The sequence below is a fragment of the Aegilops tauschii genome, chromosome 2, assembly GCF_002575655.3.
Source record: "Aegilops tauschii subsp. strangulata cultivar AL8/78 chromosome 2, Aet v6.0, whole genome shotgun sequence".
In the NCBI taxonomy this organism is placed as follows: Eukaryota; Viridiplantae; Streptophyta; class Magnoliopsida; order Poales; family Poaceae; genus Aegilops; species Aegilops tauschii.
In genome coordinates this window covers 296232982-296256332 of record NC_053036.3, presented here as the reverse complement: position 1 = coordinate 296256332, position 23351 = coordinate 296232982, and the positions used below count along the sequence as shown (strand labels likewise).

Sequence of the window (23351 nt, the reverse complement as noted above, 5' to 3'; positions counted from 1 at the left end):
TTCACGGAAGGAGCGGATCCCGCGAAGAACACGAAGAACACGAGGAGAAAACGAGGGGAAACACAAGGGGAAACACAAGAGAATCACTCAAACCAACAAGATACGGTCACACATGTGCTAGATCCTTGAAACACAAAGAGATACACGATCCGAATCCAACAAAGGACGATACATAGGGTAACCGGTTCTTCTCCGTGAGGAGGTCTTGAAGGTCTTCCCGTAAGGGGTCTTGAATCCAAGTGGATCTTCTCCGAAGAGGTGATGGTCTCTCTTGGAGGAGCAGATCCGGATGGATGAGCGAGGCTCTATCTCACATATGAGCTATCGCAACGCTAACCCTAGCTAGGAGGAGGTGGGGGGAGTATATATAGTCTAAGTCCACGAAGGGGTAAGTGAGAGGGGGGATACATGGGCCCTTGGCCTGTTCTCTGCGCACAGGCAGGGCGGTAGTACCAGACCCTCGGGTGGTAGTACCTCTTTAGCGGTAGTATCGCTCGGGCTGGGCGGTAGTACCGGACTCGTGTCGCTCGATCACAGGAGTTTGTTGGGTTGAGCGGCAGTAGAGCGGATGTTCGACGGTAGTACCGCTTGGACGGGCTTAGCGGTAGTACCGGTTGGTGTGGGCGGTAGTACCGCCCGTTCCGGACTGGGCAGATGCTCTCCATGTTCTTGATGTCCATCTTGCACCATAGCTTCTCCTAGGCCGGTTCCTTGGTACCTAAGCACACAAAGCATCTCCGTTTGAGGTAGTAGCCATGTCTCAAGTGGGTCAAAGGGGAGTTCAACAAGGAGAGAGTTAACCTCGTTTTCGATAGCTCTCGCACGGGCTCTTGTCATTGGTCCAAGTGGTGTCGTGGGAGATGTAGGTAGATCCATGGGGATGACCATAGGATGCTCCGCATTAGTTTGCCTAGCCTCGCCTACTCATTTTTGTAGGCGAGCGAGTTAGCGAAGAGGCTTAGGGGATAAGAGAGTGTCGGTGCATACGTAGCCTTCATTCTACCACGCTACACAAAGTCACTTAGCTCGACGTTAATTAAGAGAGTAAAGGAGGAATACCCTACATAGAAGAACCACAGTTCGCTTACAAAGGTATAACCTTTAGCTCCCCAGGGCTAAGCTACTTCGCACCACTGATAGTTAATTAAGATTCCATTTCAAAGGCGCTACTTTGTTTCTCAAGCCTTTGTCATTGTCAGTCAACTAAGGTTGGCCCTCGCCCCCCTGCGAATCCGTAAATCAGAGAGCATGCTGCAAAAAAAAGGATGGCCCCCTATGCATTTCATTCTTTCCAGAACGCAAAGAATTAAAGTACCTGACCCCCCATCATGGTGAACCTCTCCTTGTGATCGGGATGAGGTAGATGCCTCCCAGCCGGGGGCGGATCGAATCGGAGTTTCCTTAGGTAGCCACCAACCTACATTTCTCCTTAAACTTCTATGCTTGGTGGAAAAGAAGCGAACAAAGGTACGCTCACTTGCTGTCTTGTTCTCTACCGCGGACTGAGATCGCTCGCCAGCTAGGCCCTCTAGAAAAAAGTTGGAGCCACATTGTATGAGAACATATTACCCATCTTCGGGGACAAGGGGCGGAACGACCTCTCGATTTACTTACTGAAGCCCAGGACGGGCGTCGTCGTCTAGGCGTGACTTCTTGTTTTGATCTCCCCTACGCCTAGGATGTTGTCTGGGCCAAGAGCCATAGTTTGTTGTTGTTTCCATTTGGTTCTTCTTTCTCGTTGTTGAAACCAGCAAGACCCAGCCAGATGATGATGTCTGCTGGTTGGTAGTGAGAGGACTCTTAGTACCCGCAAAAAAAGGGTGCTGGTGAAACAAAAAGAATCATTTGATTTAGTTTCTTGCTCTCCCTTAGCAACGGAAAGGAGTCTATCTATCTACCTAGCTTTGGTATATTTCGCTCAACGCAATTCAAAAATGGGAATTCCATGAATCCCTGAGGTGGATAAGTTCGACGACCCAGCAGCAGTGCGGAATTGAGTTTCTGGTTCGGTGGATCTGATCTATAGTTAGGGGGCAATACATATGAAAAGGTTCGAAGAAGGAAGGCGCAGTATATCACCAACCCACCCATAGCAGGTCTAATTGCTGAGAGAGAAAAGTGCTTTTCTTTCCGTAAGAGTCCTCGAGTACACACAGCTACTGCGGATCCTTTGCGAGATCAGGATTTTTGATTCATAATTTAGAATCAATCCATGTTAGGTTAATATCGAGACAGAGCATCTCAGTTGGCTCTGTCAAGGAAGTGAAACAGGCATTCCTAGGTTGAGGTTACCATTGGATTGACCCTCAGTCAGGCCTCCGATTCCAAGGAGTTGATTCAGCAAGTTCCCCGCGCTACCCCGCGCTACCCCACAGGAAGTCTAATCAGATCAATCGGTGGTTTTGTAATGAGTAGTCGAATACACATTGAGGGGGCCTTGCCTCCTCCTTCCCGCCCACACCTTCATTCTTTTCCTCCTCTTATCTTAGAAAGCATACTAAACTTCACTCCAATCTTTCTCCATTATCAACAAGAGCAGCTCTATCTATCGACCCTTGATGAGTAAGCTTAGCTATACCGCTTAGGTTGCAAAGCAGCAAGCTCCCTTCTAATGCGTTATTGCTTGGAGCCTTCTCGCTTAGTAAGCCGCCTTCGGCCCTTCCTCTTTCTTACTCTGTTTGGTATTCGCTCGCGGGTTTGTTTCTAGGTTCTTTCGTTCTTGGTTGGCTCTCTCTATTGTTGTTTGTAGATCGTGCGTCCTGCGCATTGATTCGGCAGCGAGACCCGCCCTGGTTGTAAAGCGAACCGAGCCGTCCTTCCTTTCATTCATTGCTTTGTCTTCGGTTTGTTTTTAAACTCGACCTTCTATCGGGACTGTGGTGACGAACCTTACTCCCCTCGATCAGGTGGTTGACCCGTCTATCCAATAAGTTTACTAAGTGAATGGGAATCCTATAGTTTGACCAGCCTGGGAAGAGTAGTCAGAGGCAATTCACTAATATGGAGCTGTTTATATCAGCTTTCTTTCCTAACTAACAGGAAAAGAGAGACATGCAAGTTCGGCTCTCGTTCTATCCATGTTCAGCAGTCCCTTTCCATCTTGGTACTATTGATGGCAGTACCGCTCAACTACGAGATGCTTGAAAGTCGATGTATCAATAATGTTCCCAAGAGTAGCATCGAGCCTCGAAACGGCAAGCCATGCTTCAAGCTAAGTTAGTATGGATCTAATTGATTGCTAAACTGAAGGAACAATCTGTGTCGAAGATTCTCATTCTGAAGCAGGTGCCTAGCTCTGGAAGGATGGACGGGATCATACCTATTTGAATTGAATAACATTCTGCAACACTTGTTTTTGAGTGGGGAAGGAAAATAAGCACACAAGCGAACAACCATCTAACCGCCAGTCTGAACTCCCAGGATCAGTCCATCAGTAAGAAAAAGCTTCCGTTTCTGTCATTCAGCAGTGGAATGGAATAGTTCGATGGTATTGATCGTCCAACCATTGATTGGAATGTCTATCATGATAAACCGTGTAATTCTGTAAGCTAAGCACACGAGGCAACAAAGAACCTAACCGTCCTCTCTGATTAACTTCATCAGAAGATTCCTATGGTTTGGTTTACCTTTCTTCTTTCCTTGCTACCTTGGATCGATATGGTTCATTCCTGGGCTATGCTCTTTCAACGGTTGACAGAAGAGGGGGACGGGCAAGGATGATCAGACTGCTTGGTTCGGTTCGTGAGAGGTATTTAAAAAACCTTATTTTTGGTCTTTTCTTTCTTGCCGCCACTTTAACAGGTGCTGCTGCAATGAGAGCGTAAGTTGTAGAGTTTTTTTTATTCTTTTTTTTGGTGCGCTCTTCCTTTTTTTGGATAGAAAGAAGGGTTCAGTGGGAGGGCAAGGGGTAGTTAAGTTTTAGGTTGGCTCTTATTTTTTACAGACTTTCTTTTCGGTGTAATTTAATAAAGAAGTAGCAATTGTTCATTTCATTTCATTTTTTGCATTGGTAGTTCTTTTTCATTTGAAAGGGAAAAGGGGGGAAGGGGAAGTATTGACCCTCAGGGATCATATTACTCAAGAAGACTTGGGGAAAATAGCAGGATTGGAGAAGTTCGAAGAGACCGAGGAAGACAAATCCATTGTCGAATCCTGCAGAGTGATAACATCGAGTAGTGGGGGATGGCTTCCACCCGTGAGAGAGCTTGATTTACCAGAAATCCCGCCGAGTCCTAGTGGGCCTAGATTCTGCGATAAGTTCCGAGAAATGGAGGAAATGATGCATTCATAGTTCGTAGAATTGCAAGAAATAAAAAAATCCTTGAAAGGAAAACCAAACAAGACCAGATGTTCCCTATTGTTATCGGGAACGAGAGTAAATGTTTGGCCTTAATGAGATGGACCTTGATTCCTCTCCGGCCAGGAAAAGATGTGGCTCCTCTTTGTTCTACTACCTTCATCCTCGGGCGAAGCCGGTTGGCTCACCAAACAAGATATATACTGTTAAATCATTGGTAACCATGCCTAATGGTCGGTCATCTAAGCTATCGGCCAAGGCAAGTGAGAGCTGTTCAAGAGTTGGGGGCATATCTTTAGCTCGAGCAGCATCCGCTCCCGAAAGGTGAGTTAAGATTTTAAAAAAAAAGAGCTATGAGTGGAACAACTTCTTCTATTCCTTGTTGGCCTCCAGCTCCTTCTGTCCCTCAATCCTCTTCTCTGCCCTTTTTTTACTATTATGCATGGCATGCCCCCGGTTTGTATCTTAATAGGGCAACCTTCTCTTACAAACAATCCCTTCATCGCTAACACCGGTAATGCCCCATCCCTTTAATACTACCTTCGAGGAATTTCTCTCGCGTCCCTGTAGTGATAAGAGCGCATTCTCTAACAGCTTTGAAGCCGAGGCAGCCATCCTCTTGCCAATCCTAAACAAAAGAAAGAAAAGCCCTACCTGCCTTCGTTGGTTGAGTAAGGGGCATTTACCTATCAGTCCTAGTCCTAAGGCGCAATCGGAGCACTAAGCCCTATTACAGCTTGACTCCGTAAATTAGACCTCATTCTCCTAGTCCTATTCCTGATTGTTATTTCAGATTCTGTGCCTGGGTGGTATCTTCTTACTATTGATTCAACCTCTTCGGGCAAACGTTGTCACTTCCTTTATTTGAAAAAGGGGTCTAGAACTATAGTGATATGATACCTTCTTCCCTTGGTCTGGGTAGGTAGGTTATGTAGGCTACAACTGTTCATAGGTTGTTCGATCGCAAAAGGCCAAATAATCAATAGTATGCCAGATATTGCCAGGAGGCCCTCCCCTCTATGTTTGACTCATCCTAGATGGGTTCACACCTGTTGATTTCGGTCAAAGAAAAAAGCATTTTCACGGCATCCGTCCCATCACACCAATCTATGCCAAGATAAAGAATGCTGGGTTGCCAGGAACAAACCATGTGATTCAAGGTCTTGCCTAGAATTGCCCTAAGAAAAATGCACCCCATTAATTGATCCCTCTTTAGAGTAGTATAAGTACATCCTCGACTATAGCTCGAGTAGAGTCGAGTTCTCGTACTAACCTAAGAGCAGATATGCCGAAATATTTCCACGTTCAAGCAGCTAATCAGTAAACAACTTCTCCATAACAGTTTGAAGATTGGCACCCAACGCAAGTAGCGGCAAGAAAGGAGAGCAAGACTTTCTTTTCTAAAAGAAGAAAGAACTAGACTTCTATGAGAAGATTTTTATAATCGTAGATCGTGGAATATTCATCTATCTTATTAGGTAACTACTTTAGCTGCTCTTGAAACTGGACCATCGTGAATAGAACTAGCGCTTAAGGAAGAGTAGGATCTGGTAGCAAGTCATATTCAATCACCCGGTCTTCTCCTTCCTAGCTTTTAGATTTTATGATTCTCTCTTGGATCTTCATACCCTTAGTCGTGTATGTATCTTGGCTAAACTCGAACCTATAGTTGATCCATCCATACTCCGTAAAGAATCAAAAAGGTACTTGAAGACGACTTTGAATGGGAGGAGGTTTTCTTTTTATCCCCTCTAACCTTATTTTTATGTCTTCTTCGTTCTCAGTCCCTACGGTCCATTGTAGGATGATTTTCCTAAGGCCTTGAATTCGTTGGCAAGGTGATCAGGGTCCTCTCCCTGGTCCTATCGAACCAGTGAGTTCTCTCATGGGATTTAATATGTTTTGCCTTTCCCCGATGGTTCCGCATTCCTATGTGGGTAGGATTCACCAGGGATGAGCGACTCATTTAGCCTACGCGAAGAGCGAAGCATAAGAGAAGAGTGTAGCGAAGCGAGTGTAATACTTGTAGCGAATATAAGTAGTGTCAAAGCCTACATTGGCTTAGCTCTGCAGATGTTTTCAGGACGAAGACGGTGATACGATACCACTTGCCAGTGATGATAAGAATCACTCATAGCATAGGTGGAAGATCCATCCTATTTTCTTTATAGATTTATTTGTTCAAAGAAAAGACACCTAAAAATCATTTAGGGAACCTACTCTTGGTATCCTTTACCAAACTCACTTTCCATATTCCCTTTCTTTAGTTCAGACGCTATCGTACCTCAGGGAAAATCCAAATTTCTATCAACGATTCCAACCCAACTCTGGAATGACTCTATCCTCTCTCCCTTAACATATCGAAGGCCTCTTATTCGTCAACCGCACCTTAATAGCTCATACTTCCGAGCCTTGCTGGATGACGCAGAAGGTCCAACATCAGAGGATCAATTGAATAACCAACTCTCTTGCCCCGCTGCCACTACTGCTCGAAAGCCTTTGGATCCCCTACAGGACTGTCATGAGCCCCTACAAGGAGTCAAAATAAAGCCGAAACCAGATACAGGAAGTGTTGACCCGGATCAATTGAGTGCGAGCTCTTTTATCTTGAGCTGATTCTCCTTATTTTAGAGTTGTGGTGAAGGTAAATTTAGCTCTGGCCAGTGGGGAAGGAAAAGGCTCTGATGAAGCTCCAGGGATTACAGGAAGGTTTAGGGCTTGTGAGCAGCTCCAAACGGTCAGAAAAGAAGATGGTCCCGCCCTTACTTCGGCTTGAGGAGTCATTTTCTCACTATCTTCTTCGTCTGGATTAGCCTTTTAGTAGCCTAGTAGGTTGTTTGAGTTTCAGGAAAGGAAGAGGTGCTTTCTAAAACAGCCGTTACCGCAATGTTTTTTTCAATAAGTTCTTTTAGAGCACCGTGCCCCACTGTCCGAATAAAGTGTGCGCCTAAGGTGTCATGTGTTTAAGAATATATGTATAATAGAAATACTTTCCCAATCCGTATAAGAGGAAAGAAGGGTCTGGCAATAAGCAGTAGAAGAATAACCTCCATAAGAAGTTTAATCGCTTCCAGAGATCACAGCCAGACAAAGATAAGACTCCACGGCGGCACGATTGGGATGATCCAAACGGGTCAAAAATGAGTCAAAACATGTAAAACCCCGGTTTTGGCCTTGTTACTAAGGAGAAATTGTAATACTTAGCAAACAGAGATAGAATTATTTCAAAAAGAGATCAGGAAAGAGCCATTTCCCAACCTAATAAAACAAGAAAGCATGAGGCTCGAAGCCCTTTCTCATTTCGAATTTCATCTTAGTATCGATAATGCCCCGCCCAAAAGTATTTCATCGCAATCACACGCTAGCTTGGTTGGAAAAGCTCGTTTGCACCCACTAACTAATACCTTCTCGTCAGTATTGAATTCTCCATGCTTTCACCTTGCTTTGTAGTCATTTTCTATGAGTAATCGGTCTGAACTCAATTTCAAGAAAAAACTCTATCTCGCTTGTGGCCAAAAGTAGTGAAAATGCTATTTAGCTTAGTCAATATACAACACAACTACTAATTCTTCGCGAGATGAAAACCCTTTGTCCTCCGTCTCTAGGGGCAATTCCAGAGAAAAGTGCTACTAGCCCTTGTTTTGGTCATGTCCACGGGCCTTTCCATTCGTCTTTCTTCCGACAATCTATGCATAATTCTACTTCTTGAACCACCGAATCCGCTTTTGAAAATGTTTAACTAGCTCCATTCTGCGTCAAGTACTAAGGATGGGCCCAAAGCACACTTTTGAAAGGCATCAGTCACCTTAAAAAACCCCAAAAGTAGGAAGTCTAGTGTGCTTCTTTAGTGCTGCTCTTCGATCAGATGCTTTCTCATTGAACAAGGCATATTAAAGTGATAGAAGTTCCAGGTCGAGTCCCGAGAAGGTGATAGTTGATTTTGATCATGAAGTTGGGACTGGACTTTGGAATTTATTCTGGACTCCCACCTGTTCAGGATGCCCCGCCTGCTCAGGACGATCCCATTACGGATTTTCTGGAGGGGGACACACTTGACCCAGCGCAAAAACAAGAATTTAGAAATATTCTGAATTTCTTGAAGACCAAAAGCAGAATGAACCTTCAAAATGAATGAATTGTAATAAAAAGATGTTGGGGGGGGGGGGGCGAGGGTAGTAGTTACGAATCCAGGGCAATCAAGCACTATCTAAAAACCCAGGTTGGACAACTACGTGCTGGGGGATTAGCGGGGGGTTTTGTCGTAAAGGAATTACGGAAATGGAAAAGGGACTTCAAAGCTCAGTAGAGATGGTCCCACTTCTATCAGGGCCTTCTCGGGGTCTTGAGCAATGTTAATTTGCATCGATTGCAAACTGGGTGCGAGAGTCTCTGACGCAAACAAAGAAATGGTCCCGGAGAAAGGAATCAGTCTCTTCAGTCTGGCGCATTGTCGGTGTCAAAACCGGCGGATCTCGGGTAGGGGGTCCCGAATTGTGCGTCTAAGGTCGATGGTTACACGAGACAGGGGACACGATGTTTACCCAGGTCCGGGCCCTCTCTATGGAGGTAATACCCTACTTCCTGCTTGATTGATCTTGATGAATATGAGTGTTACAAGAGTTGATCTACCACGAGATCGTAATGGCTAAACCCTAGAAGTCTAGCCTGTATGACTATGAGTAATGAGTATATCCTTTCCGGACTACACCCTCCGGTTTATATAGACACCGGGGGGATCTAGGGTTACACAGAGTCAGTTACATAGGAAGGAATCTTCATAGTTGATCGCCAAGCTTGCCTTCCACGCCAAGGAGAGTCCAATCCGGACACGGGTAGACTCTTCGGCCTTCATGTCTTCACAGCCCACCAGTCCGGCCCATGGATATCAGGCCGGATGCCTGAGGACCCCTTAGTCTAGGACTCCCTCAGTAGCCCCCGAACTAGTCTTCAATAACGAAGTGTTCGGCACACAAATTGTCTTCGGCATTGCAAGGCGGGTTCCTCCTCCGATGACCTCTAAGTAATGTATTCGGCCGTTGATCAATGTCGCTCCCCTCGGCTTCCGCGCGTCAAAAACTTCGTCTTCCACGTGTCGAGCGAATGCAGAAGGTCAGGGTATTTTTGCAAATAGATCCCCATCCAGGCAAGGAAGAGCGCCTATTTAAAGAGATTGGATCATAGATCCATTCGGCACCACGCAGAGAAAAATCCCCGGAGACTGCTAGGAGAAACCATTCCAACATGGCTAGCGTTCCCAGCTCCTCCTCCTGTTCCGGCCTAGAGAAAGGCGAGTGGGAGAGGTGTTCTGTGTCCCACAGTGAATTAACGAAGCTACAAATGCAGGGATTCCTTCCCCTGCAGATCTGGTCCCTGTTCGAGCGGGGCTGACCTCCTTTAATGGTGAGACTTAGGCAGAGGACTTCCCCAATCCATCCGGGGGAGCGAGTGTGTTTCGTCCCCTATCTGCTAAGAGGTGTCGGGTTTCCAATCCATCCGTTCCTCCGAGGGTTGCTGGAATACTATGGCCTCCAGCTGCACAACTTCACCCCTGCCTCCATTCTGCACATTGCGGGTTATGTCGCTTTATGCAAATTATTCCTGGGCATTGGGGCCCATTTTGAGCTGTGGAGGAAGTTGTTCTGTCTTGTCCCGCGCAGCCATGAGGGGTCAATATTTGAAGTGGGCGGAGCCGAAGTATGGCGCATCGCCAAGGAAGACATCTAAAGAAAGGCCTTCCGAATGGTTCTATATTGAGGACATTGCGTTTCCCGACCCAGTTCGAATCGGTCTCCCAGAATTTGCAAGTGTTCCGCTGAGGAAACGCCACAGCTGGCGTCCCCAAAATCTTTAAGAAGAGGATAGTGCAGAGGTTCGTCAGCTCCTGGGCAAGATAAGGATGCTTGCCCAGTCCGGCTTTACGTAGAGGTAATGGCGACCTCCATAGTACGAGGGGTTTAGCCGCTTCAATACAGAGGGCTCCTAATGTGGCACTATAATGGGGAGGATGATGCCTCCCATTGTGGTCGGAAAGGTCCGGACACCCCTGCCGCTCTAGCCAGGATACTGGCCGAGCTGTTTAAAGGGGAGGAAGAAGAATTTCTCCGCATCAATCGCACAGAGTGGTACTCCATGTACAACCCTCCCAGCTGGGTAAGGCCCATCCCCTTTGCTTTTACTCGCTCCGCTCTCTTGGCCATCTTTAACGAATCCCCAATCCGTCTTATTTTGAAACAGCACTGCCGGCAGGTAACCGAGGGGCTTAATAGCCCTGCCCCACAACCGGAGAGCCACAACCGGGAGCTTGATCCTCGGTTCGAAGAGGACTCAGATATATTCGTGGTACTCGTGGAAGGGGTGTTTTACCAGGCAAGCTATGACAGCACAGAAGTGGCCATCATCGCCGATTATCCTGGTCTTCTTCCAGCTTCCCACGCAAGTAATCAGGAGAAACCCCCTCGAAAGAGTTTCCTCGCACTGCCTCACCCACCGCACTATCTCATGCTTCAAAGGGGAGGCGTTCGGCGCGTCATGCTACGCCGGGTATGACTCCAAGAAGAGCGGCTCCCGCGCCGAGCAAGGCCTCGAAAAGGAAGGTTGGCGAAGACAAGGCCTGCTCTTCGTCGAAGAGGTATGGATTTGAAGGTATGCTTTGGCAGTCGTACCCAACCGTGATCGTTATGTTGGTCCTGTATCAGGAAAAAGGTTTGCCGGACTATGTCCAGGGATTCGGCCGGCCGCATTCCCAACAACCGGGATTTAGATCCCACCGGAGAGGTGGGGGCCGCTATGGGGACAACGCCGGACTGTCCTTCGGCCGAGGGTTCGGAAGACATGTCCGTTACCAACTCGGAAGTAGAGAGCGCCATGAATCATCGGCGCTGCAGGGCTGTCCTACGAGACCCCAAGTTCTCGGAAGAGGCATTCAATGCCTTCAGCTCGGCTGACGCGTACATCCGAGCTGCTCGAGATGGGCTTAGAAAAGCCACAAAGCAACATTTAACAGATGTGCAGGTAAATTTTTTCTTTGTCCAAAAAGGATAACCATATGCCCGTAGCCCCTGAGACTGAAAGCAGTTGGTACAACTGATTTAAGGATCATTGCATAACCGGGTCCTTACTGAGAAGAATGCCCTGCTAGCCCTGGAGCTGGAGCAGTGTCAAGCGCAGCTAAATGCTGCTACCACCGAACTGGAAAACTTCAAGAAGGCGTCTTCTGGTAACATTCCCCTCCATCGAGGAACAATAATTGTACACCAACTATACTAATATTGTTGCTGATTGCATAATAGGATCGCCCGATCAACTTGAGGAGAAGTTGAAGATCACCCAAGAGGGGGGAAACAGGCAAAAAGGCTATGCGCCGCAGGCGAGCATGTGCTGACCCGGGTCAGAGGGGAGAAAAACAAGCTAAAGGATTCCAACACCGCCTTGGGCAAAGAATTGAAAGATGTGCGAGCCCAGCTAGCCGACTCCGTGAAGGAGAACAGGAAGTTGCGGGGCGGTATATTCAGTATGTGTTAGAACTATTTTGAAAGTAGTTCGGAGATAAATGGAACTGATATAATTATGATTGCAGGTATATTGACGGGCCGTCGCGATGAGGTGGTGTCCGGATCATCAAGTGATCTGCTGCAAAGGCTGTCGCAAGTGCACGAGCAGGCTCGGCTGGCAATGCAGAGTGTTGCCAAGGCCCTATGGCCATCTGCCTCCCCTCCAAGAAGTATGGAGGAGCTTGTAGAGCTATTCAAGGGAGCACAGCGGCGTATCTGACTATGGAAGATATCGGCCTGCCGAGAAGGTGCGCGAGAGGCCTGGGCCATGGTGAAAACGTGATATACCAAGCTGGATCCTAATCACATGGCCCGGATCGGACCGCTAGGGTCAAATGGGGAAGAAATTCCCGTTAGTTTAGTATATGACCAAGTAGAGGTGGCCGGCAAATATTCCCAACAGGATTGTAAGTTAGACCGCCTGTTGGACGGTGTAGAGGAGGAAGTGTTTGAGTCCAAGTGACTATGTACTTTCCTTAACATATGTAATTCTAGCTGAATTGTATAGCATTTGTCATGGCATAACTTTTCGCTTCAACCTCCGGACCCGAGGGTGCGGAGTGTTTCCGAATACCCTCGCAGCCGAATAGACCGGGGTATGCCTGAAAAACTAGGCATAGGGGTCATAGTTGCTTGAACAGACAAGTTGTATCCTGCTAGTTATGTTATATTACATTGAGATCGTAAGAAACATCTTCCAGGGAGAATAGTTCCGTTAAGGGTTCCTTTCCCTGGGTGTGCATGTATTAATGTACATGTCCGAATTGTGATGGAAAAACCATAGTGTATGTAACTTCTGGGAGTTCGCAATGGAGTAAATGCAAAAACGTCTTTAATTCACCGACCGAATATTCCCTTAAGAACGCTAGCTTTCGGCTTCATCCAGTTTGAGGTACACATCCGGATGACCCGGCAGTAACAATCGCAGAGGTGCTCCCTTTATGCCCTAGACGAACTAACGGGAACGTAGGGCATAAGCACAGGAGCCAGGCAACCCAGCTTGGCCAAAACTAAAGTCATATCGATGCATATAATGGCGAAGAAAAAGGTACATATGGAAAAACTCATATGTGGAGAGCTTGATGCTCGAGGAAAAAAAAGCTTCTGTCAAAGAAGCCCCCAGGTATAATGGACATACATATTTAAAGATGTATGTGTCAGGGGTGTGCGGTCTAGCCGTACCAAAGCTTTAAAGCGAGAAAGAAAAAAGTAATCGGAAAAGAGAGAAAAAATAATGGAAACTACAGGGGAGAAGGAGACGAACAAGGAGTTCGGCGCTAGGCATAGAATCTTCGGAGTCTGGCCGCGTTCCAGGGGTTCGGCTCGAGGCAATTGTCTGATGCATCACGAAGACGGTACGCTCCTCCGGTGAGAACTTCGTCAATTATGAAGGGACCCTCCCATTTGGGCTTGAGTTTGTCCTTTTTCTTCTCCGGCAGGCGTAGAACGAGTTCGCCAATGTTGTAAGTCTTGGCCCGTACTTCTCTGCTTTGATATCTTCGAGCCTACTGTTGGTAAAATGCTGAATGGGCTTTTGCGACATCGCGCTCCTCCTCCAGGGCATCTAGGCCGTCCTGCCGATCAAGCTCGGCTTCTCTCTCTTCGTACATACGCACTCGAGGTGAGTCGTGAATAATATCGCAGGGCAACACGGCCTCTGCGCCATACACCATGAAGAAAGGTGTGTATCCGGTAGTACGGTTGGGCATGGTCCGCAGCCCCCAGAGTACGGAGTCGAGCTCCTCCACCCAGTGCTTGTCTGATTCTTTCAAAGACCGCACTAGTCTGGGCTTGATGCCGCTCATAATAAGACCATTGGCTCGTTCGACTTGACCGTTGGTTTGCGGGTGGTAGACAGAGGCGTAATCGAGTTTAATGCCCAGATTAGTACACCAGGTTTTTACCTCGTCGGCTGTGAAATTAGAGCCGTTGTCGGTGATGCTGCTGTGTGGGACACCATAACGGTGCACAACACCGAATATGAAGTCTATCACCAGGCCGGACTCAACCGTTTTGACCGGTTTAGCCTCTATCCACTTAGTGAATTTGTCCACCATAACCAACAGACATTTTTTCTTATGGCTTCCCCCTTTAAGGGGTCCAACCATACCCAGTCCCCAGACCACGAAAGGCCAAGTGATTGGGATAGTCTGTAAGGCAGTTGGGGGCATGTGGCTTTGGTTGGCGAAGAGTTGGGACCCGACGCAGCGTTGGACAAGTTCCCGCGCATCTGCTCGGGTCGTCAGCCAATAAAACCCTGTACGGAAGGCCTTGCTAACAAGGGCCCAGGCTGCAGCGTGGTGTCCGCCTAGACCAGCATGAATTTCTGCCAAAAGCTGCCGCCCCTCCTCCTCGGAGATACATCTTTGAAGTACTCCGGTAGTACTTTTCTTGTAGAGCTCTCCGTCGTGAACCTTGTAGGCCTTCGAGCGCCGGACAATGCGGCGGGCCTCATTCTGGTCTTCGGGCAGCTCCTTCCTATCAATGTAGGCCAAGAAGGGTTCGGTCCATGGGGCAATGACTGCCATAATGAGATGGGCCGACGGTGTAATTTCGGTGGCTAAGCCCCCGATGATATCGGTGTGTTTAGAATCTGGGGTTGTTTTCGGATCTGGACTGTTGTAGGGGTGATTTATTATTGAGTTGATAACACACTCCGTTTAGTAACATTGAGAACTATGCCATGGAATGGAATATTCCCATTTTCGATTGTTGAAAACAAATGCAACTTTCAAAAGGCACATCAAATGTATGGACACAACAATTTGCCCACTGATTCATTGATTCATTAACTTTACTGCTTTTGTGAGTTCCACTGGCGTGAAACTTTGAAGGGAAAGCCCGGAGGGAGCTTATTCATTGCTTTCGTGGCTTGCCATGGTTACTTCCTTGCCCAGGGCACAGTCTAGTTATCTGTTTTGTGCCTCATCGGGCACCCAAGGGTTTATCTTATGAATGGTGCGATCCGGCATCCTTGAAGCTCGGAACTCCTCTCTGGAATTTTGACCATGAAAATGCCATTTACCCTTAGCAATGAGAAAATCTATTGAACAATCTGTTTCGTTGCAATACCTTGCTCTAACAACTCCTATTCCCACGGCATTACCACAAGGATTTCATGTTTCCCCGATCCACCAGCTACGTTCGCACACTTCCAAATAGTAAATGCTCCCGCGGTTGGAGTTTAGAATTTCTTATCCCTCTCGTTACGACGGATCGAGCATATGATTCTTTTCTTGATTGAAATCATTCACTTTTCCTTGAAATCGTCACAAAGTAATTGGAAGAAGAAGTGCTTGAGAAGCTCATGGATATATTCTATGGTGGCTTCTCCAATAGTTCGAGCCATAGCTTCATTTCATTGTTTCTATAATTTTCTTCACTTTACCATTGCCCTCAAGTACAAGTAATTTCCGACAAACTTTCTTTCCCATGGCTCGGGTGGGCACGGATATGGATGGCAGGACAGGAGTGAGGATACCTCAGCTAAGGGCTAGACTGGACGTTTCACTGTCTGATGATGAGTGGCACACAAATCAACCTGAGAAGGATTCTTCTATGTCAAAAGTGTTTATATAAACGAATTGTTTAACGCCAAGATGCCAATAGCAATGATGGATAAAGCATCTCCCACGAGTAGGGCATGAAAGCTGGGGACTCTCCTGGCAAAGAATCTAAACAATCTGAGTTCTTTTCTGAGAAAGAAGAAGATGCAAGGCATGGATCCAAGCCTGAAGGCGACGTGGAGTGTTATTATTATTGTTACTCTAGAGAATGGGAGGCACTCTCTTCTTGCAAAATGCTGTAATCTAGATGATTCTGGTTGAAGGGGACGATGCAGCCTAGCGGTTACAAACTTTTTGTTTGATTCAAAGGATTTCCGTTTGAGTAAAGCTATGATGGAAATAAACTACCAATTAGGCAGAATCATCAGAATCATCGTCTTCAACAGGGATCCCTATCTTTATCTCTACCCACAGAGATACCTATCTATATATAGAGAGATTTTTCTCAAAATTGATTAGACTATCCTCTATCCGGATCGATATGACACTATGAAAGACTAGGCCGATCTTTTGTTATATGTTTTGGCCACGTCCGTTTCCGCTCCGAAGAGGAAGGTTTGGATCTTTCAATCTTATGTCGTGAGGGATGTGACCTATGTTAGTTCCATAAGATACCACAGCTTTTAGTGTTCTATGATTCACCTCCGAATAATGAGTAGGTAGTTCGATCCTTTTGATTCTTATCTTCCTAGTAAATGGGGATCCGGAGCAATAGGTCGAATTACTACATAAAGAAGACTTTTCTACAAAAGGACTTATTGTTCGAGTAGGAAGATTTCGGTTTTTCTCCTTCCCTCTTTTCAATAAGAAGAAGTATTTGAAATGAAACAAATTCCTCTTCATTCTATTGTGCTCAGCGAAGGAACTACCTAAACATACTTTTGCGGATCCAAACTTCTTTGTTCTTTCAAAGTATTCTTCTTGCATATAAGAACGCAACTTTTGCAATTCCTTGGTTTTGAGTAGTAAGCGGCATCCCCTCTGAGTTGTGAGTAAGCGGAACCATTCTTTTTTTGTTCTTCTCCAGATTCTGGCTGGTAGGAATTTGCCTCTTCTTTTTCCAACTGATATGGCCGATAGGAATTTGCCTATGATTTTTCCAACTGATATGTCAATATAGAAAGATCTCCTTATTTCAAAACCGCGGGTTCTCACGTCATTTTCTTTAAAAGATATTATATCACCATGGGAAACTTTCAAATGAGTAATGGTTACCAGTCCATTATTCAAACAAACCCTTCGATGACTTATCGACTGCCTTGCTTGAGGAAGAGTGTCACTAAAATGGAGACGAACCAGAATCACGTCCGATCTTGTTTCTTGATTGAGTAAAAAAGGGATATATGAAGTTCGTTCTCTTCCTCTGTGGATCTCCCTTATGGGCAAATCCCCATAATAAAGAGAAAACTTTCATGTAGTTTATGATTTGATGCTACTGTTTAGATTTTCTCTCCGAGACAGATTTCTTTTAATGGATCTCCTCTTGTTCCTCTTCGGAGAATACGGCATTGGATTAGAGAAAGTTCTCTGTTCTAAACATTTCCTGGAAGTAGATGACACGTTTTAAATCTTAATGCTGGCATGGCATATTTCGTTGAATCAGTCTTTTTTGCCACATCGCGTATAAAGGGAATCAAACTCAACTCTTCCACGAGCCCCCCACGAATGGCCCTCCCTTAATTCAATGAACTATGAGAATTCCTTTTTTCGTTTTTTTCTTTTCAATTCTGATAAGTCCTTGATATACTAGCAGAAACTCAATACTTGACCGACTGCGTCACAGTGCTCAGGTAAAGTGGAAGTGGTTGAAAGCGAGCGGAAACGTAAGAGTTTTCTGTGCGTTATGATAGTAGTGGTGAAAGAAAATCTAATTCAAATATCTCAATATAAAAGGAAAATCATTTCACTTTGAAAGGAAAGCTAGCTATATGAGATCGAAATCACTCTATCTACGATATTCATTGCACCATGATTGAAGGACAATGAGGGGCAGGTTATATTCCCTTTATTCTGATCGATTGAGCTCAAAGGCAAAAGGCACTAAAGATGTTTAAGATGTTTCATCAGAATTGCTATTGACATCGACTCGTCCGAGAGATTAGCAAGCACCTCAAGGTTATGAGAAATCCATCCCCAAAACCAAGAATTGGATCTATTGTTTTCACTTCCTTTCCCAAACAATGTATCTGTTGATACCAGAATTGCTTATATTGCTCGCCCTAAGATGGAAAATGCGATAGAACCAACTTTACATACCTCCATAGGAGGAGATCCCTTAGAAGAGAGTGATACAGGAAGTACATCAATTCACAAGCAATAGAGAACGAAACTCGGAAGAAGATCTAGTTACAAGTCAGCTAGGCAGACCTCTTTCTTAAATTAAAGGGAAGGGGTCCACATAAGCCCCGATTATTCCCTATCTTGTTAATCCAACATATGAGTTGGCGTGTCTGAATAAGGAAGAGTTGGGAGATGGTTTTAGAAAACCCAAAACTAGCCATGCCCTAAAGAAAGTGAATTCCAATCTACGTGAATCATGAAAGAAGCAAAGCCAGTCAAAGAATCGATTATATGCCTTCTCTTCCATAAGACCGATGGCCTTAGTAACATAACGCACAGAAGGAATAGAAGACAGATCGAGGGGATATGTCACGAGCAAAAGGGATGAACAACTACCCCTGTATACGTAGCTTTGTGTAACAGGGGGAACGACTGTTGAGTCAAAAATTTGAGTGAGAAGGAAGCAAATGATCGGTTGTGGCGGGATACGAAGTGCTCCGCTAAGCCAATACGAATGTTTACACACGAACCCACGCCAATACATACGAGTAGTAGGGGTATTGAAATTCTCATCAATTAAAGGTTAGGGCTTGGTTTCTGGTTGACTTTTCGAATCCTATCCTACGTTTCTGGTTAAACCAATTAAATAGGAGTATCCACCCAACTTTCATATGCTGTTGTTCCTATATGCTAACGGGTTCATCTTTAGAGGCAATGATTTCATTTGTATTCCAATTCGTACGTATACCCCATCGCTTTGTTTACCATCCCTATCATCTCGAATAAGGTTTCCTAGCCTAACCCATCTCGGTGTCAGCTACCGAAAGAGAAAATTGGTCTAAGGGCAGCATCTGCTCGTTCATCGCTTGCCTCACATCGAAAGAGGCATGGCTTCTCTCTTCACTCATTCCCCCGTTTGCCAGCTTCAATAGCATGGAAGAAGGTGTTCAAAGAACATAGTTTCACATCTACATTTTCTCCATTTGATCTTGATCAACAATTCACTTATAGAAATAGAATAGAATAGAAATATCAACAGAAACACTCTTCTTTCCGAAGATCCATTTCTAATGGGACATCGTTCATAGGGAGCGCACATCCAATGCGCCCTCTACTCTTCACTCTTGTGCTCGATATCCTCTTCAACAAGGATTTGCGGCTCCAATCCCTTTATTTTTCCAAAGGTAAAAGATGGAACAGACCGAGTCCAAGCCATATAATTGCTTGATGCTCAAGAGTGCTTAGTTGGAAAAGAGTTTTCTATGCCGTTCAAACTATTGCTTGACTTAGAATTCTATAACAAAAAAAGAAAAAAATCAATTAATCTATCTCACCTATATTAGGAAGCAATTAATCTATCTCACCTATATTATGAACCAGCTGCTAGGCCTGATAGCGAAGTGAGCTTTGTGACTTTTAGTAGGGTTGTATCATTTGTCTTCAACATTCATCCATAAAACTTATTTATTCGATTCATTGTATCTCGAACAGAGGTAAGTCCAGCTTCCCCCTCTTTTCTTCCTTTTTGTTAGTGGCTTTCTCTTTTTAGAAGTCATACTCTAGACTTGGCAAAAGTCCTATCCTTTCTTGTAGCAGAGCTACATCCTAATTGATTGTATCATGCTCTTTCGGGTCGAGGCACCTCTAATGTAATCTTTGTCCAGAGGAAGGAAGACTTTCACAGAAAAACAAAAGCTGTATGCCAAAAAGAGCCAATGTGAAATTAGGTTCAAAAGAATCAATAGCACTTGACGAAGTTCAAGTGTCTTCTCTTCAAGAGAATAGAGCATAATTGTAGGATTATATGGATATCAGTGCTTTTATTCAATTCCCAAGGCACTCTTCAATGATTGAGGAGATTCCCGAGGCAGTCTTAGTGCTATCGTCAGGGTCACCAGCCAACTGTACCCCTTATTCTAGCTTAGCCTTGCTTAAATAGAAGAGGCTTGGTTAGCATCCTTTCTATCAGGTGCTGTTCTTTGCTACCAAGAATTCTTTAAGTACGCGGTGAAGTAAATAATAGTGCACTTGCTGACAGTAGAACCCCCAAGAAATATCACAGTATAGGCCGATATCTTTGTGCAATATCATTTACAAGCTATGCTCCAAAGTCTTGGCAAATAGGTTGAGAGAAGTACTGGATGAGATCATTTCCGAGGACTTATTAAATAGGGTTGCTTTTTCTACGAATATAATCAATTCCATAATGCTATCCGCTTTGGCGAAGAAAATCAGATGACGGGCAATCTACGCCTTGAAAAGGAGAAGAAGTGGTTGTCAATACTGAGCAAAAAGTCACTTTTGATGCAGAAAGTAGGAAACCAAGGAAGCAGGCATTGGAAAAGAGTGAATCTTTATCCGATCCTATAATGGCTCAATCCGATCCAACAACGGTACTTCCAAAGGCTCCTCAGCTAAGAAAAATCATAGTTGTATTGGCAAGGCATGAAAGGGATTTTCTAATGCTATCCGACGATGAATCGGAATACGAAACCGGAAGCCGTAGCCCAGAACCTTTAGCTTGAGCGGAAGGGGAGGAAACTGGGTATTCGAACTGGCGGGTGGGTGGATGCCCTAGTGCTTATTACTTTGTCGTAGCAGGGGCGGAGAGGGATTCATTAGTTTGACAACACAAGGGTGTCATGTGGAGAAAGAGAATTGAACCATTCTGTGGGTACTGGTACCTCTTAAGCCCAAGCAAGTGAAGAAATCCTCTAAGATGGACTTGATTTACTTTCCTTTCCAAGACCTATACCATATGGTTTGGGTATACCACTATCACCTATCGAAATGAAACACTAACCTGCCCACGACCCCCTATACCAGTACCTGCTTCCTTCTTTATTTTCCTTGCTTCCAGAAATACCTACCTTCAAAAGCAAAACCTACTTCCTTTACAAACAAGGGCACAGCTTCTGAAACCCCCTCTCCTCGGCCTAGATAGGTTTTCTCTTCAAGAGAATAGACGTACGAATTCAATCAATGGCGATAATGTCATCCCCTTTCCTTAGATATAAAAGAATCATTCTGAGCGAGTCCATAAGAAGCGACCCACTTTTTCACCGTTTCCTGGGGAAGACCAAAGATCTTGCGCGACCGGTCCGCTAGAAAAAGTCAAAAGAGAAAGAGAGGTATGCATTGTGAAGGAAGCCCTCTGACCCACTCTTCCTTCCCCCTACCTACCCATAAGGTAAGTAGGGGCCTCGACATCTCTATTTCCTGAGAAACCTACTAAAACTACTTCGAGAAACCTACCAATTCGAGAAACAATGCAAACCTACCAAAAAACTAATTAATTACTAGCCTCCCCCTTTTGGGTAGCTTCCACTTCTTGTGCGAGTGAGAAATTATATTGCGGATATCCTGGGTTCTAAGATCTCGAGCAGAGGAAAGTCCCGGGGGAACGTGTGCACCATGAATAGGATCTCCCTAGGTTCAAGGAATGAAAGAAGTGAGTCTATATTGCATTTTAAGCCAGGGAAAGACTGATATTCTAAGCACAAAATCCACCTTTTAAAGGTTTCTTTGTAATTGTCAGGCGGTCCCCCCGCTCCGGAGGAGAAACTTCTTCTATGGATATGGCCAAAAGGAGAAATAGTCCTATTCATTATATTCCTCCTAGAATCCAAGGCATTTCGTCGGAATAAATCCTCTCTTTTCACCTTTGTAGTCCTATGCATAGTAAGTACTATAGCCCCAATCATAGCTACTAATAAAATCAGACTAGAAACCAAAAACCAGACGGAATAGTAGGTATAAAGCAAATTGCCCAATGTTTCCAAATTAGTCCAACTTCGCACCTTTCCGACATAAACCGTATATCTCAGAGAGGTTGTATTTCTGTGGGTTGGTAGTAATGGAATGGTTTCATTATCTAAAATGAAGAACATTTCCCACCAAAAGATCAGTCCAATAATACCACTCACTGGTAAATAGCGCAATACTTCTTCGTGAATCTCCGCTATTTGAATATTGAACATCATAACCACGAATAGGAATGAAATGGAATAGCTCCTATATGAACTACTAGGGAGATCATAGCGGAGAAGTCGAGACCTAAAAAAATAAGTAAACCAGAAGTGTCACAAAATACTAGGATGAAAAAAAAACCGGAATGTACCGGATTTTTAGCACGTACAACCATCAAACCAGAGACCAAAGTAGGGCTCGATAAAACATAAAGTATCATGGTACATCGTCCTCCCTTGAAATGGAACTTGAATGCTGGAGCAAGAAGACGCATTCAAGTCGATCTATTACAACCAGCGCGGTTCATATTTCATTTTCTTCTTTCAAGCCGATGCTCTTCTTATAAAACAAAGCACTCACTGAATTACTTGTTAAATCTCGTCTTTCTCTCAGCGCCGAGAATTTTTGACGTGTCCGGGTCGATCAGAGGTTCAGCTTGCTTCTCCCCCACCCTCACCTATGAAATGGATAACCCTTGCTGCCATAGCAGCATGATTTTAAGGGCTTCTGTTGAAGCGGAATAGGAGCAAACCATGCATTCTTTCAAGAATCTCCAAACCCCCCTTTACCTTCTCTTTCTATTCTGTAGAAAGGCGAACATCTAATCTAGGCCCGGTCGCCTTTCTATGAAGGCGAGCAGCCCAGCCCCCTTGTTGATATTTGGATATTAAGGAAGCCGTATTTCACAATAGCAACTCCGAGAAGCTGGGCTTAGGGTGCGCCTCCTACGGTCGTTTTAGTGACTCAATTGGCTGGCTTCCCTCAGCTCAGACTGGTGTCGCCACCTCTCCCAGGACCGAAATAATTATCCCCGCCCGATGGGTCTACATTCATCCCTGAATGTCATCGGGTACTCTTCACTTCCCCGCCATTCTTCTAACCGTCACCTATAATCCGCGCAGGTGTGTCCGCACCCCCTAGAGTGGACGAGAAAGAAAGGATTTTTTTATCGGAGCAACCCCCATGGTTCCAGACCCAGGAGTTCACATTCCCGTATGAGCATTCGGTACATATGTAAGTCAGTGGAAGAGTCAAAGGGTCACCACTACAGAGGATCTCCCCCCTTATCTTAGAAGGGTCGTCTGAGGGTTCGCCGCGGGTCATTGATGTGCTTACACACTAGGCTACCCTTCTCCGAAAGCTCCGTGGGACCACCTATCACTAGTCTTCGGCCAGAGGGGTTTATTGCACAAAAAGGCTGGGACGTGGGCTCCCGCAGGGGAAAGCCCAATGAATGTCAGATGCAAAGCCCCGCACCTCATTAAGATCATATTGGCATACTCTCCTAAAAAAAGAGCAGACCCCATTGCAGATGGGAGTGAGGTACAACAAGGCCATTTCCATCCACCTTCTCACGGAGCCGTACGTGGACGTTACTGCTCATACAGCTCCCAGCCAGCAAGCAATTAGCTTTCCTCTAGAAGTCATGGAAGTGTGGATAAATCGACATAAGGTTTTTATTTCTTAAAAAACCGCCCTAACCGTCCTAAATATGGACGGAGAGCGGTCCCGAGTTTTTCGGGGTCCTCGAGATCGCATTTTAGGTCGAGTGGAGACGCTAGGGTGTCTGTGGGCTTCCCTTGGCATTTCAAGATGGCCTCTATCATCTTTTCAAGAGCCTCCCGTTTGCCCGTCAAGGGGCATTTGACATCCCGAGACAAAATCAGTCCCACATGAAACTGGGAATTT

General features: G+C 45.3%; 3 pseudogenes; 1 reads left to right on the top strand and 2 right to left on the bottom strand.

Annotated features, from left to right (window-relative positions):
• Nucleotides 1–1276: 1276 nt before the first annotated feature.
• On the bottom strand, nt 1277–2091 carry LOC109741585 (uncharacterized; annotated as a pseudogene).
• Nucleotides 2092–15926: 13835 nt separating this feature from the next.
• Nucleotides 15927–17031, bottom strand: LOC109741597 (small ribosomal subunit protein uS4m-like; annotated as a pseudogene).
• Nucleotides 17032–22502: 5471 nt separating this feature from the next.
• Nucleotides 22503–23130, top strand: LOC109741587 (uncharacterized; annotated as a pseudogene).
• Nucleotides 23131–23351: the final 221 nt, after the last annotated feature.